The sequence below is a fragment of the Delphinapterus leucas genome, chromosome 3, assembly GCF_059928025.1.
Source record: "Delphinapterus leucas isolate spDelLeu-1000000601 "Yukka" chromosome 3, BTC_Dleu_Yukka2, whole genome shotgun sequence".
In the NCBI taxonomy this organism is placed as follows: domain Eukaryota; kingdom Metazoa; phylum Chordata; class Mammalia; order Artiodactyla; family Monodontidae; genus Delphinapterus; species Delphinapterus leucas.
This window is the reverse complement of record NC_143131.1, coordinates 113,700,851-113,715,022: the sequence shown is the minus strand read 5'-3', so window position 1 is coordinate 113,715,022 and position 14,172 is coordinate 113,700,851. Positions and strand designations below refer to the sequence as shown.

At 57.5% G+C, this 14,172-nt stretch overlaps 1 long non-coding RNA gene across 1 annotated transcript; it reads left to right on the top strand.

The window, feature by feature from the left end:
• Positions 1-8,058: 8,058 nt before the first annotated feature.
• On the top strand, positions 8,059-10,554 carry LOC149749646 (uncharacterized). The gene is made up of 2 exons (XR_016392475.1): positions 8,059-9,804; positions 10,356-10,554. It is a non-coding gene; the product is annotated as an uncharacterized LOC149749646 (long non-coding RNA).
• The last annotated feature ends 3,618 nt before the right edge of the window (positions 10,555-14,172 follow it).

The following is a 14,172-nucleotide window of genomic DNA, read 5'->3' as shown; positions in this document are numbered from 1 at the left end:
AGGGTCCAGGGATCCAGAGCCCAGGGATCCAGAGGCCAGGGATCCATGGCCCAGGGATCCAGAGCCCGGGGATCCAGAGCCCAGGGATCCAGGGTCCAGGGATCCAGAGCCCAGGGATCCAGGGCCCGGGGATCCAGAGCCCAGGGATCCAGAGCCCAGTGATCGAGGGCCCAGGGATCCAGAGCCCAGGGATCCAGGACCCAGGGATCCAGAGCCCAGGGATCAAGGGTCCAGGGATCCAGAGCCCAGGGATCCAGGGTCCAGGGATCCAGAGCCCAGCGATCGAGGGCCCAGGGATCCAGAGCCCAGGGATCCAGGACCCAGGGATCCAGAGTCCAGGGATCAAGGGTCCAGGGATCCAGAGCCCAGGGATCCAGAGCCCAGCGATCGAGGGCCCAGGGATCCAGAGCCCAGGGATCCAGGACCCAGGGATCCAGAGCCCAGGGATCCAGGGTCCAGGGATCCAGAGCCCAGGGATCCAGAGGCCAGGGATCCAGGGCCCAGGGATCCACGGCCCAGGGATCCAGGGTCCAGAGATCCAGAGCCCAGCGATCGAGGGCCCAGGGATCCAGAGCCCAGGGATTCAGGGTCCAGGGATCCAGAGCTCAGGGATCCAGGGCCCAGGGATCCAGAGCCCAGGGATCCATGGCCCAGGGATCCAGAGCCCAGGGATCCAGAGCCCAAGGATCCAGGGTCCAGGGATCCAGAGCCCAGGGATCCAGGGCCCAGGGATCCAGAGCCCAGGGATCCAGAGCCCAGGGATCCAAGGCCCAGGGATCCAGAGCCCAGGGATCCAGAGCCCAGGGATCCAGGGTCCAGGGATCCAGGGCCCAGGGATCCAGACCCCAGGGATCCAGGGCCCAGGGCTCCCGAGCTGCCTCCACTCAGAAAGGAGCTCAGTACTGTGAAGTCAGCCAGATCACTGGAGTGAAGGCAGGGGTTTGGCCTCCCCCCCACCCCAATTCCAGCACCTCCTTCCCCAGCCCAGAGAAGAAAGCCAGGGCCCTCTGTAGTCCATCTCCCACCCCTCACTCAGACCTGACTCAACTGTCTCTTGCCCCCTGCCCACCATCCTAGAGCAGAGCCCTGCTCTGGCCTCTTCCCAGCTCAGTCACCCTCAGGGGCGCCCCCTTCCCCTGGGGGATCCCTTGTGCTGGCATTCAGAGCCCAGCTCCCATCACAGCCCCATAAGCACTCAGGCTCGGCCACCCTCAACTAAACCAAACTTACAGCTTCCCAAACGCTCCCCACATCCCCTGCCTGCATGTGTTCACCTATCCTGTCCACTTGCCCATACAGCTTCCCCATCTGCTCTGGAGGAAATCTTGCCCATGTCTCAAGAGCCAGTACAAAAATTAGCTGCTCTAGAGAGCCTTCTCTGATCCGCAGGCCCGCTCTACTTCACCTGTCGGCCACAGTGACCCAGGGGTGCGGGGCTGGCCAAGTATAAGGATCCCACAGTAAGCTGAGGAACCTGAGGCCCAAGTAGGGGAAGTGCCTTGCCTGGCCGCCCTGTACCTCTTTGCTTCTGCCCTCCTCCTTTGAAGACTGTGGGCAGAGAGAGGGAGGTCACCTTGCACGCTCCTGGAGGCGGGGAGAGGGCTGGACCCCCTCCAGCCTGGGTATATCCCAGTACCACAAGCTCCCAGAGTCTAGTGCCAGACCAGCTCTGCCTCCTTGGAAGCCTTACCACTGTTGACTATAGCCAAACTTCCTGGTTCCTAGAGGAAGGGGGACCTTGAGATGTGCCAGTCACACTGACCTCCCAGCCTACCCAGGCCCTCTCAGATGACCCAGCACCTAGGGGTTCCCAGGGAGACGCAGCTCAGGGGGCAAGAAGGCTGCCACCAATGGTCCAGGCCCTGGCCAACCGGTCCAAAGCGTGCGAGAATGGAGGTCTCCGTCGGTGGAGAACACAGCCGGGACAAGGTCCCGTGGAGCCGTCAGGCTGCACTGCTCCTCCTTCCTATTTATGGCCCTCTGGAGGCTGCTTTCCCCTTTGTTCTGCCAAACAAGCTCACTCCTGACTTCCAAGTCAGCCAGGGACTTGGCAAACATTTGTCAGGACTCGTCCCTCACTTTGTGTTTGCCTCCGCGGCGGGGATCTGGGCTCTGTGCGCAGACAAGCGTCACCCCTGGGGCTCGGCGGGGGTCCCCACGTTCTGCAGCCCCGAGGCCCCAGCTGCAAGCGTACCGGGATGGAGTCTCTCCGTCCACCGAAGGTCCAGCCTCGTGCCACCCTGCCTGAAATGCCACCCCATCCTCAGTCTCATGCGTGCCCCCCAGGGCAGGAACCGCGTGTGGGCCCTGTCAGTCAGACAGTCACACCTAGTGGCAGTGAGTTTGAGGTGTCTGGGAGAGGGCGGCAGGGGGAGCCTGTGAGGACTCCAGGTTTGCCTTGAGGAGGCTGAGTGTGAGCCAGAGCCCAACGCAAGGAGAGGGAAGGAGAGGCGGCAGCTGCCACTGGCTTACCGCCTCCGCGTGTCCTGAACTCAAGACGGTGCCACCCAGCCAGCCGAGGCCAGTGTGCCCTGATCAAAGCCGCCAGCTGGGCAGGCAGCCTCCAAAAAGGCAGGTACTCTGCAGAGAGGCCAGCCTCAGATTTCACAGTCAGTGCCAGGGAGCAGACAGATGGAGGCCTGTGCCAGATGGAGGGCCCAGAGGACAGAGAGGTTCTGAGCAGACTGAGTCTCTAGGCCTCGGTTTCCCTATACGCACAGTGGGAACCCCGAGGGAGAGAGCTCATCAGCCTGGAGCCACACAGGAAGCTACTTCAGACCCCACGGCGCAGGGCAGGACAGAGGGGGAGGCTCGGGGGAGAGTCCAGGGCCCAGGCCCACATCCTTCGCCTCTCTAGGCCTGCACTTGTTTGATTTCTGGGGATGGAAGCAGTGCCTGCTTTACAGATTTGCTCTGAGAACAAAAGGGGCTCATGCACAGAGAGATGTTGGCAAAGCCCCGGCACACACCTGGGCCTTAATCCACAGGAGCTGGTGTTACTGCTACTATCACTCGTCATCTTGGGCAAGTCGCGGAGCCTCTTCCAAGTTCTCCTCTCCCTCATCTATAAAGCGGGCTGACAGCTGGTTGTGATGAGGAAACGCCCTGACACAAAGAGCCCCACACAGGCCTAGCATCCAGCTGGTGTTAAAAAAGCAGCATGCCCTCTACGTGGATCCAGTAGGTATTTAATTGGTGCTTGCTGGCTTGAATCACAAACAGCTAACAGGAAATTTTAAAGGAGCAAGGAACAGCTGACCCATGGAGGTTCTTCCATCAGGATGGAAGGCTACACCTCGGTACCCCCAGGGTCCAGGACCCTCGGAGACGGGCTGGAAAGCCTCGTGGAGAGGCTCCTTACTCTGCAGCTTGCAAACTGTGGCCCAGGGAGCCCTGGGGCTCCTCGAGGTGCCTGTAGGGCCAGAAAGGAACATGGGGGGAGGGCACATGAGCCCACTTCTACACCTACCCTCAATCAGAGCAGCACTGCATTCATCTATTTAGGAGTCCTGGTAAAGTTTCATCTGAAAAATGCACCCTTCTGCTAGAAGTAATTCAACTTCTTGTTTTTCACATGAAGAAAATAAAGCCCAGAGAGTCCCAAGGGGCCAGGAACCCAGCACTTTGGAGTCGTGGAGGCCCTTTTGGTAGCTCTTTATGCCGCTCCTCATGGCAAGTGGGGCAAGAGGGATACAGGGGGCTGTGCCCCTTCCTCAGGTGGATAAGAACATCCAGGCTGAGCCTGCCCTTCACTAGCTTTGTCACGTCCCTGCCCCTATCCCAGCTCCAGGGCAAACTCCTGCTACACCCACACCTCAGGGGGAAGTTCACTTTCTCCAGGAAGCCTGCCCTGACCCCTAGGTTAGGTTTGCTGCCCCTGTTCTGTCTCCCACAGCCCCTAACCTGCCCCACTTCTAAAGATGCATTCATCTTTAGATCCAATCCCTCATGAAGGATTGCACCAAGACTGTCTATGACCCCTGAGTCCCCAGCACCCCAAACAGTGCCAGCACATGGAGTGGGTATTATTGAAATTGCCCGATGAATTGCCTGTTGACAAATGGAATGGCGTACAGCCTCCACTGTCCTAATCTGTAAAATGGGTGAATACCACCTCCCACAATGAGAATAATGACTGGCAAGTCAAGGTCTCAAACAGCAGAAGTCTTTCTCCTGCTGCCCTGGGCGGTTCTGAGGGCAGGCAGCCAGGCATTATCACCAGGTTCCTCTGCCATGGCAGAGGTTCACCTCAATGAGCAGAGGCCTGGGCTGGCCATGCGGGGTCCCGCACCAAGACCTCAGGGCACCTCACCCATCAGAGGTGCCTGCCAGGCCAGCACGCACCTTCTCAGCACTAGTATTTACATAGGCTTTGCAGAGGGGGGAAACACAAAATGCTTCAAAGCACTCCACAGGGGAGAAGGGACCACAAAGCCCTGGGGATCCAGCAGGGGCTCCTGTAGCCAGCCCTGAGCTGACTCCAGGACCTACCAAGGGCTGCTCCTGATGAGCTCACGAGCCTGTGGCTGAGGCCAGGCCCTGCACATGTGGCCATCCCTACACATCACAGCCCTGCTAGGCATCTCCCATTGAGCGGCTGAGAAAGTGAGGCTCACAATGATAAGGGGGCAGAACTGGGATTCCCACCCACTCTGCCTCCAGATGAGCCTTGAGTGCCGAGGAGAACCTGGGCCAAAAGTGAACACACAAGATATCTCAAGTCCCCAGGTTCTAACCCGCTCAGCCCTGGAAGTGGGGCTGGAGTGCTGGGGGCCATAGCTTAGAGAGAAGAATTAGAGGTGCAGGTCCCCAAACAACCATCACGACTCTGCACCAAAACACACTCCCGTCTCCCCACGGGGCAGTCAGCCTGAGGAGCCCAGGGGAAATGGCAGTCACTTTGCAGCCACCAGCTCTATGCATCCAAGGTTCCCACCTGAGGCGGGCAGCCCCGCAACACTGAGGGAGCATCAATATTTCATGGGCAGCTCCCTCCTGGCCTCCAATCAAGTTTTCAATCGCCATGAAACGATTCAGAATTTCCAACTCAGGGCTAATAGGCTGCCCTCAGCCAGTCAGCCAGAGGAGGCAGGGGTAATTATTTTAAAAGCTTCCGACAGGGCTGCTCACTGCGCTGGTTCCCCAGATGGTCTGTTTGCGGCAGTGGCTGTGCCCCTTCGGGCCCTGAACGCCCTGTCTCCCCAGCAGCAGCAGACACCTGGAAGGCTCCTGAAGCACAAGCCACAGAGCCTGTGAGGATGAGAGACACAGACCAGGCATACAGAAGGGTAAACTGAGGCCCTCTAAAGGGCAGCTCCAGAAAGCAGGGGCCTCAACTTCTCACCTTCATATTTCCCAAGCCAAGCTGTAGCCTCCTGTGCTCCAGGCAGATGGATAGACTGGTGGACCAAGAAAGAGATGGATGAAGTGGCCGAGTGAATGCTATTGCAGTATTCTGCTCCTATATCACCTCCTCAGATCCATCCTCCACTCCCCAGAGGGAGTGATCTTTCTAATATAAATCTGACCAGATCTCTCACTGTTTAAACTCTTCACCTGCTCCTGTTTGCCTTCAGGAGAACATCCCATCCTCCTAACAAGGATTGTGAAGCCCTGTGGTATCTGCTTCCCACTTAATCCTCCAACTTCCTCTTCCCCCATTCTATGCTTTACCACCTGTTCCAGTGCTATTCCACAGTAGGAGGGGAGAGGGGGAGAACTGTTCCAGGCAAACTCAAAGCCTGTATGTCATTCAGGGCCCTTCAACACCAGGCAGGTTTCCTCTCCAGCACTGTGCTCCAAATATGGTTATGGGTGGCTGTGTCTGCCTCGTTGGCTCAACCCAAATGAGCAGGAGATATCAGTCTTTGTGTGTGTGCAATCACAGGCACAGAATATGTGCTCTCTAAACTTTTGCTGACTTAACAGGAAGGTTCCAGACCAGGGCTCTTTCCATTATTCCATATAAATGCTGATAGGTCTTCAGTGAAAAAAATACTTGAGATGCCCAAATGGTTCCTATTTTTGCTTTGGCTGCCAGGAAGCTCAAAGTGCAATATAATAATGCTCAAAGTAATTAATCTCTTACCTGATCCTAGGGGTTCCTCTCTACCTTTAGAGCCTCTAATTCCCTCCTCACAGATGAAAAAGGGAGTGCAAATAGATGCCCTTCCTTGATCTAATGATCCATCCCTATATGTGGGTCAGTAGACTCTGAGCCTGCCCTCAGACTTTCTGGTAGCCCTCTACCTCTTCCCATAGATGAATGCAGGAACAATCTTGATGGACTTCAGACTCTCAACAAAGCCAGTGCCTCCCCACCACACTGGAGTGAACTTCTTACCAACACCATCAGCAGCCCTCTGAGAACCTTCACAGGGCAGGGACTTCTTTGGGAACTAACCCATTCCCCTCCACTTGCACCTCAGAGGACTTGTTGCAGGACAGCAGCCAGTATTTTGGAGGGAGTATGATGAGTAGTCCCTAACACGGTGGTGCGCCCTGTCCCATCCTTCTGGGGTGGAGCCTGTGACCCTAGCCTGGCCAGCCACAGCCCTGACCCACTCTTCCCCACAAATTGATTGGTTCAGCAGTGAGCTTGCAAGCTGCACCCAGCCAATCAGCATAGCCAAATTCCTTTGCCCCGCCCCTAGGGAGGGTCCTGTGGTTGGCAAGAGAGGCTCAGCCCTGCTCTCGAGGAGCTTACAGGTGGTAGGGGCAATAGGTTTTAATCAATCATTACATAAATACTGATTTCAATACTATTGAAATAAGAGCTATGAAGGGAAAGGACATTCTCCCTGCTTTTACTAGATATTGAAAGAAGAAATACTGCTTGAAGAATCGTTATGCCTTTCTGCATAACTGTGGCGGAAGACATTTGTCCATTATGTTTAGTGTGAATTCATGTGACAAATTCAGCTCAGAGTTTTGTACTACGGAGAAAAACTTTGGACTAGAAGAAGCATGTCAGTTTGGAAGGAAAGACAAAGCAAATGCATCAGACAATTCTGTTGACCTTTTTTGGTTAGGTACCCGGAAGCTTAAAGCTAAACTGATACTAAGGTACAAGGATTGTGTCACTTCTGTTCCTGGTGGATCCAACTCTAACCTTCCTCTCTCTGATGCCTGATTCCTCTGCCTTTAAAGTAGAAATATGTATGCCCCCAAGATGTCAAAATCTAAAGGGAAAATGTGAAAAATTCTTTTTGGAAGAAGTGAAAATATGATCATAAAAAACATTTTTAACCTACTTCAGTTCACCAAGAACTTCTGGGCTTTCAGGCCCTGATCCCACTCCACCCCACCTGACCTGCCTGCTCAGCTTCCCTGATCCAAAACTTCCAAGCAGCTAAGCAGGGGATGAGAAGCAGGTCTGCTAAATCAGAGAATGAACCTCCTCTTGCCTGATTCAACCAACGTGACCACCCTGGGGAAAGAAGGAAACAAAAATGAGAGCAAACTCTTTTAAAGAGCAAAGCTAGCCGGCAGGTATCACCACTTTGAGCCTGCTGTCCACCCTTACACCAGACCACACCCCTCAACTCCACCATCTCCTAGATTTATCGATGAAGTGAAAACTCTTATTATTCTCCCATTTCACAGGTAGGGAAGCTGAAGCCGGGAGATGTTATGTGATTTGCCCAAGGCCACACAGTTAGTAAAAGACAGACAAGACTCCAACTCTGACCATCGGGTCTCAGAGGCAGCTTTTTGACACCACAGGCTCCGCCTGGGAACAAGGACTTACAGAGAATCACATTCATGGGCCTAATCACCACTGAGAACAAAACGCAGAAAATCACTGCTGTGCAGGAGAAGAAAGGTTTGATTTCCCAGCGCAAGCACCAGAGTGAATGCCACCGCAGCTAGACAAATGTCTGGCCCTCCATACGTAGTAAGGGCCCAGCGGTTACATTTATGCCCAAAGATGCCCAGGCGCCCAGGGTGTGGAAGGAGGCTGCCTGAGACAAGGTCGGTAGCATCTCAGGTTAGCAGCCCACGGGCCCAGACTGGCCAACAAACCAGTTTCACACATAAAACAGACAAACTCGTGGCAGCGGGAGAAGCAGAAGCTAGAATTCCTGAAGGGCAGGGTCCAAGCCTTGAGACTGAGTTCCAAGTCTGAAATCGGGGGTGTCAGGGACTCAGCCTTCACCCTTACGATCCTGTGTGCACCGAGCCCCACACACCCACCAAAGAGGTGCTCCCGCTGTTGAGGGTCGAGGGGAGGCTGTGGATTCCCGCAACAGCAGGACAGGGTGCAGGGGCCGCCTTGAGGGCCCGAGTGCCGCGGCCTCTGCGAGCCTTGGTCCGGCAGGCTTCCGGCTTTGGGTGTTAGGAGGGCGTCCGGGGTCTCCGCGTTGCCGGCCGGGTAGCCTTGGAAGCGAGGGCCAGAGGGTGCCAGGGCGGGCGCAGGGGGCCGTGGCCTCTCCTGCAGCAGCTGTCAGAGAGAACCAGGCAGGGAGGCGCAGCCGGTGATGGCACCTCATGAAACATTGATGCCCGGCCACCGCACTGCCATCTCCCGGCACCTTGAGCCAAAGCGGCAGCCCTGAGTCCCTTGGCCGTCGGGGGCAGGCTCAGGTGCTCCTGTCCCCCGGGGTAGTCCCAGACCGACTGCCCGCCCGACGCTGTACCCCATCCCGTGGCCCCAGCAGCAGCAGGCTCAGACTGGGCACTTGGGGGAAGCGGGAGCCTGTTTGTCCAATTGGTTTCCGGCACAAGGCTTCACGCGGGATATCTGGCCATGGGTGAAGAACCCAGGCGTCTGCGGTTGGAACCCAGTTCCCCTCAGTCCGGTCCATCTCCCAGGAGCCACCAGCCAGGGATAGCCACCAACCAGGTCACATAGGTTGAGTCCTCCCCTGTGGAAAGGCCAAGCAGGACGACTGCTGGAGGGTGTGCAGGCAAGGGGCTGGACAAGGGGCCTCAGAAGTCTGTCCTTGTGGGGTTGGTCTCTCCTTTCCTCAACAGCCCAACCCCTGAGGAGGAAGGGGTGGGGGTGGGAATCCTCCAAGCAGAGCAGATCGGGAGGTTGTCCCTCCCTAGTAACCCCCCCCCCCCCAATACACAGAGAAACTCTAGAGTCTGTCCTCAACTTCCCTTGGTTGCCAAGCTCTGCGCAGCGGACTCCCCCTGTCAATATGCAAGAGCAGCTCCCTCCCGCAGGCTGAGCAGAAAGGAGGAAAGGTCGACTCTCACAACCCCGGCTCAACCGTCACCTAGCGGGACGTGGGGAAACTCCGACCAGACCCCGACTAAACCGAGATCGGGCTCAGCCCCTCACGTGTCAGGTGGGAAACTGAGCCCGGGGAGAGAAAGCCTCCGGGGGCCAGGCCGGGACTCGCAGAGACTTCGTCCGCATGCGGCCAGGCCCCGCCTCCGCGCGCGCAGTCCCGGGGCGCGCTCAACGGCCTAGGGCCCGGGCCACGAGCCGCGTAGACCCCTGCCTGCGCCCCGAGGGAGGCCGGGACCCCTAGCCGGCGGGACTGCGCGCCGTCCCCTCCGCGCTGGTCCCTGCGAAAGCCTCGCTTCCCCTCCCCCATTCCCGCCTCCCCAGCTAGTGTCCCCGCCTTCCCCGCGGGCGACGGGCGGCGGCGGGGCAGCGGGAGGAGCGGGCCGAGCTGCGGCAGCCGCGTCCTTGCACGCTGGGATGTAGCGAACCAGAAGGGGCCGAAGCTGCGCGCAAAGCCGGAGACGCAGCTGGATCCGGAGCCCTAGCCAGAGTCCAAACCTAAGCCAGAGTCCGTGGCGAGCGAGCCCGGAGCCGAGGAGCCGCACGCGCCGCGCAGTCCGGGTCAGGTAAGAGTCTTTGGGCTAGGGGCGCTGGGTCCCCGCAGTGTTGGGGCGCAAGGAGGTGGTGGCCGAGTTGCGCGCTGTTTGCTCCGGGAGTAGGTGGGGTCCAGCCGGTGGCGCGGGACTGAGCACATCGCGAAGGCCAGGCGCCATCAAGGCAGCTCCAGGAGTTCATTCCTGCGCCCAGCGCACAATCACAACTGCCATCGTCAGGCGCTACCTCACCTAACCGGTGGACCCACGCCATGCTTTAGCCCTGAGCACCCTAAGAGGGCAAGAGTTTCGGGGGTGCGGGCCCCAGCCCTGCGAAGGGCACAGCCCTGGACGCCCTTCGCAGCCCCTCGTGGTGGCGCGGACCGCTGGGGACCTCTGGGAGAAAGGGCAAGCGAGAGGGCCGCCCGCCGCTCCCCGCAGCACCCAGGAATGGGGGCCCCAGAACGAGCGGAAGCGCTGGCCCCTCTGCACGCGCGGGGACTTCGGCCTAAGCTTCGCGTCAAGAGGGTATTTTTCCTAAACGAAACCGCCTCATTCGTTCGTTCGTTCGTTTGTTCGGGCAGCTGTGCCGCAGGAAAGCAACAGACGTCGGCCGGAGCCCCGGCTGTCTTCGCCGCGCACCCCGACGTCCCGCCGCAGTGCTTGGAGGCGCCCCCAGCCCAAAGCGGCCTGTCGGAGCCGCCACCGGTCAGGCTTTTCCTTACCCTGAGAGAAACCCCAAATGCTCTTCGCAAAATCCAATAAAGACATTCCCGCCGCTTCTCCAGGGTTTGGTTGTTGACTCTGGGTTCCGGAGCACACAGCCGCTTCTCTAGAACCGGGTCTCGGAATTCTGAAATTGACCAGCCTCCTAAACCTCAGCCGATTCCACCGCAGTCAAGTGAGGGCCCAGTGGCCGGGGTCGCAGAAATGGGAGCCCCAGGCCGGAATCCAGGTTCCAAGGTTTTCCGATTTAGGGACTCCCTTAATCAAAATACTTGAATCCACTTTTCTGAGAAACCAAGGCTCAGGCATTCTCTTGGCAGCCCAGTGGCCTCTGACAGCCACCAGGGCCAGAGGGAGGCAACCTCAGGTTGCTGTCCACTTGGCAGAGGCTACAGGTCTAGGGTAATGACAGAAGCTACAGGCAGCAGGGGCAGCACAGGAGGCGGACTTGCTGGCCTCCTGCCTTTTCCTCAGACTGCTTTCGAACTCCTCACCTCTGCTCAGAAAAGGAAAAGAAGTGGACTGGAGCATACAGACCCGGCTGCCTGGACGCTAGGATGTAGAGGTGGCTTTTGCTGACCTTCAGGCCAGGTTCAGGGTGCCCTTCTATCAGGAAAGCAGCTGCTGGAAAGAGGAGGCTGTGTACAGCAGAAGCTGACCCTCTGCTTCCCAGTTGTGGGACCAGCCGTTGCCACTTTCCTAGCCTTCTCTTCCCCTGGCTCAGCCATTCTCAGGAACTATACAGCGACCAGTGGGCTCCGGTGAGCCATGAGCCTGGAGAGCGATGGGCCCTACCAGCTGCTTACGGAGAGTTCTGAGTTTCATGCTCCCATCAGCACCCCACTGAGCCATACTGCCTGAATACATCTCAGCTCTTCCCACCAGGACAGGCTGGGGAATCCCGACTGAAAGGAAGTCACAGGCTGGGGACCTAAAAGCCTAAAGGATCCAGTGAGATCATTCCCAGCCCCTACCTGAGCACCCCTTTCCCCATCACTCAGAGATTGCTTGCAGTCAAAGAAACAAGAGTTTTTATTGGGGAGGGGGTGTTAGATCTGGCAGAGGAGGTAGGTGGTCCGGGCTGCACTCCCAAAACTGGGTTTTCTAGTTTGAACTTCTCCACGGCCTAAGAGGCTTAGGGCTGGAATGTCCCAGAGAGTCATGGATGGCCCCTGGGGCAAGCCATGGCACATTCCTTTCCTTCTCCTAAAATCCCTTGATTCTGGTGCAAAGATTAGGACAAGGTACCTCTGTGAGCGGGTAGAAGGATGCCCTCCGTGAGGACCCTCCAACCACCCTTCCCAAATAAAATTACTAAGCCATTCTTGGGCACAGAGTCTGTTTTCTGTAAGCCCAGTCTCAGGAAGAGCCCCTATGGTGATTATTTCAACCCGACAACAGCCCAGGCTTCTCTGCTGAGCCCAGCCAGGACTCTAAGCCCCAAATTTCCTGAAAGTCACAGAATCATTGCTAGCTCTGTGTGTCCTGGAGGGATGGGGCACATGGTTCCAGCTCCAGGAAGCCCCCTTCCCTTCTCTCTTCATGTCACATCATCAGGTGAGGTGGAGGCTGAAGCAGCAGTCAAGGATCGCTGTGTCCCACGTCATAGATGGGAACTGGCACACAGTGCAGGTCAAGCCTTGTCTAAGGTCAGACAGCAAAGCCAGGGGAACACTGAACCCCTGCTCTTACTCCTGAAAGACAGCTGCCTCCTGTCTCGTGTGCGTGTGTGTGTGTGTGTGTGTGTGTGTGTGTGATATGAGTGTGCAAGAAGCCCCTACTCTGCCTGGGATAGCAGCCAGCGGAGCGAGTGGCTGAGGAAGAAAAGAAAGCGCCCAGGTCCCGTCTCCAGCCAACACCCAGAATCAGGCCAGGGCCTCCTCTAGATCAATCACTTCCTCACCCCTGCTCATTCAGCCCCGTCCAGGTCTAGCAGAAAAGACTCCCCTGGGCAGCCCCCACTAGTCTCAGCCCCTCTCTAGGGCTCAGGGCCCCTGGGATGTGGAGCTTCACCGGCAATAGTCTGAGCACCTTTCCATCCACACAGCAGGCATTAAGATTTCCAAACATAGGGATTATGGTGACTGCCTGGAGCACTGCCAGAGGCTTGGATCCAGAGGGGCACACAGCAGGTGCTCAATCACTGCATTAAATGCATCCACAGTGAGATACAAGCCCCTCAGACTGAATAGCTAGAGCTGCAGAGTCACAAAACAGTCCCCATCCATGCAACGCCTGACTCTTTAGCCCCTTTGGGGAGTGGGGGCCTGTGACCCTCAGCCTCTGGATGCCCGTAGGCAGACCATTCATTCCATGCCCCCATCCAGAGGGGCACTGTGTTTCCCATCTTGGCCCGACACTTGGTGGGCTTAGAACACACCCCCGTCAGCCAGGTTTTGCAGCAAATAGCATCAGTGTTCTGGGACCCAGAGGCCTGGCTGTGTGTACACATATGTGACTGTACACCGCAGTCCCGTGTGGGCGCAGTGTGTGTGTGTCTGTGTGCACACAGCACACCTGTATGGGTATGCAGTACGTATGAGTACATGCATGCTTTTGTGACCTGTCTGTATCCAGGCAGCGTGGGTGGCACACTGTCCAGTCGGGGTAAGGTGGCTAAACGGAAGATGGAGTGTGAAGGGGCACTCCCTGGCATGCTGCAGCACCTGAATACCTCCTTGAAAGGAGGTATCTGCTGCTTCAGGAGATTCAGCTAAAAAATGTGGTAAAAGATGGGGCTGAGGGCAAATGCTAGGAAATCATACCCCCCGTGTACCCCTCCCACCATCCCAGTACACACCAAGTCTGTTTTCACCCTGGGGGTCTCAACTTGGAGAAATGTCCCTTTGGGAGGAAAAGGCTGGAGTTACTGAGGCCCTCCCCCAACCCAAACTCCTGGGATGCATCCTCCCTCTGGCCCCAGCCTCAGACCTTGGCCCCTGTGGCCTCAGGCACCCAGTGAGAGTGGGCCAGCCCTAAGGAACTGTGCCTTTTCCCCAGGGCCCAGAGCTGGGGGCCTTGGGCTGAGGCCAAGGGAGCAAGAGGCAGGCCTGGTTCCACCCTGCCCACGCCCCTGCCCTCATAATCCTTACCAAGGAGCTCAGCGGGGGTGCCTTCCTCTGATAAGGAGCCAGGTGAGGGCAGGGACTGAAGAGGGTCCCAGACCCTGACAGCTTGCACAGTCAGTCCCAAGCAGAGACCCCAGGAGGACATGAGGATGCACTAGGCCCCAGGGTGAGGTACTGGGCCTGGAGATTACCACAGTGCTTCCCCCCGAGGCCGCTGTCCTGCCCAGTGCCACTTCTGTCTGGTGGAGCAGACAGATGAGGGGCAGAGGGCAGCCTGGGGTCCAGCTGTGGCTAGAGGAACAGGTCAGGGTCACACCCTACCACCCGAGCTGTCACCTATTAGCTCAGGACTCTGATGTCTCAAGACCAGTTAAGCAAAATCCTTCAACAAACTTTACTCAAGTAGGAGGATTCAACGAGGGACTCATTCTTAGGGGTGGGAAGGGGAATGTCTTTGCCTGTGCTCATAGAGTGCCCACTGGTGCTGCAGCTTAGCTACCACTGTGTGGGAGAGAAGCTCAAAGACGGTCCTGGGCTTCCTGGGCTGCTGGCCTAGGCTTGAAAACTCCAGTCACCTGGCCCGCCAGGCCTGTGCCTGAAGCTCTGG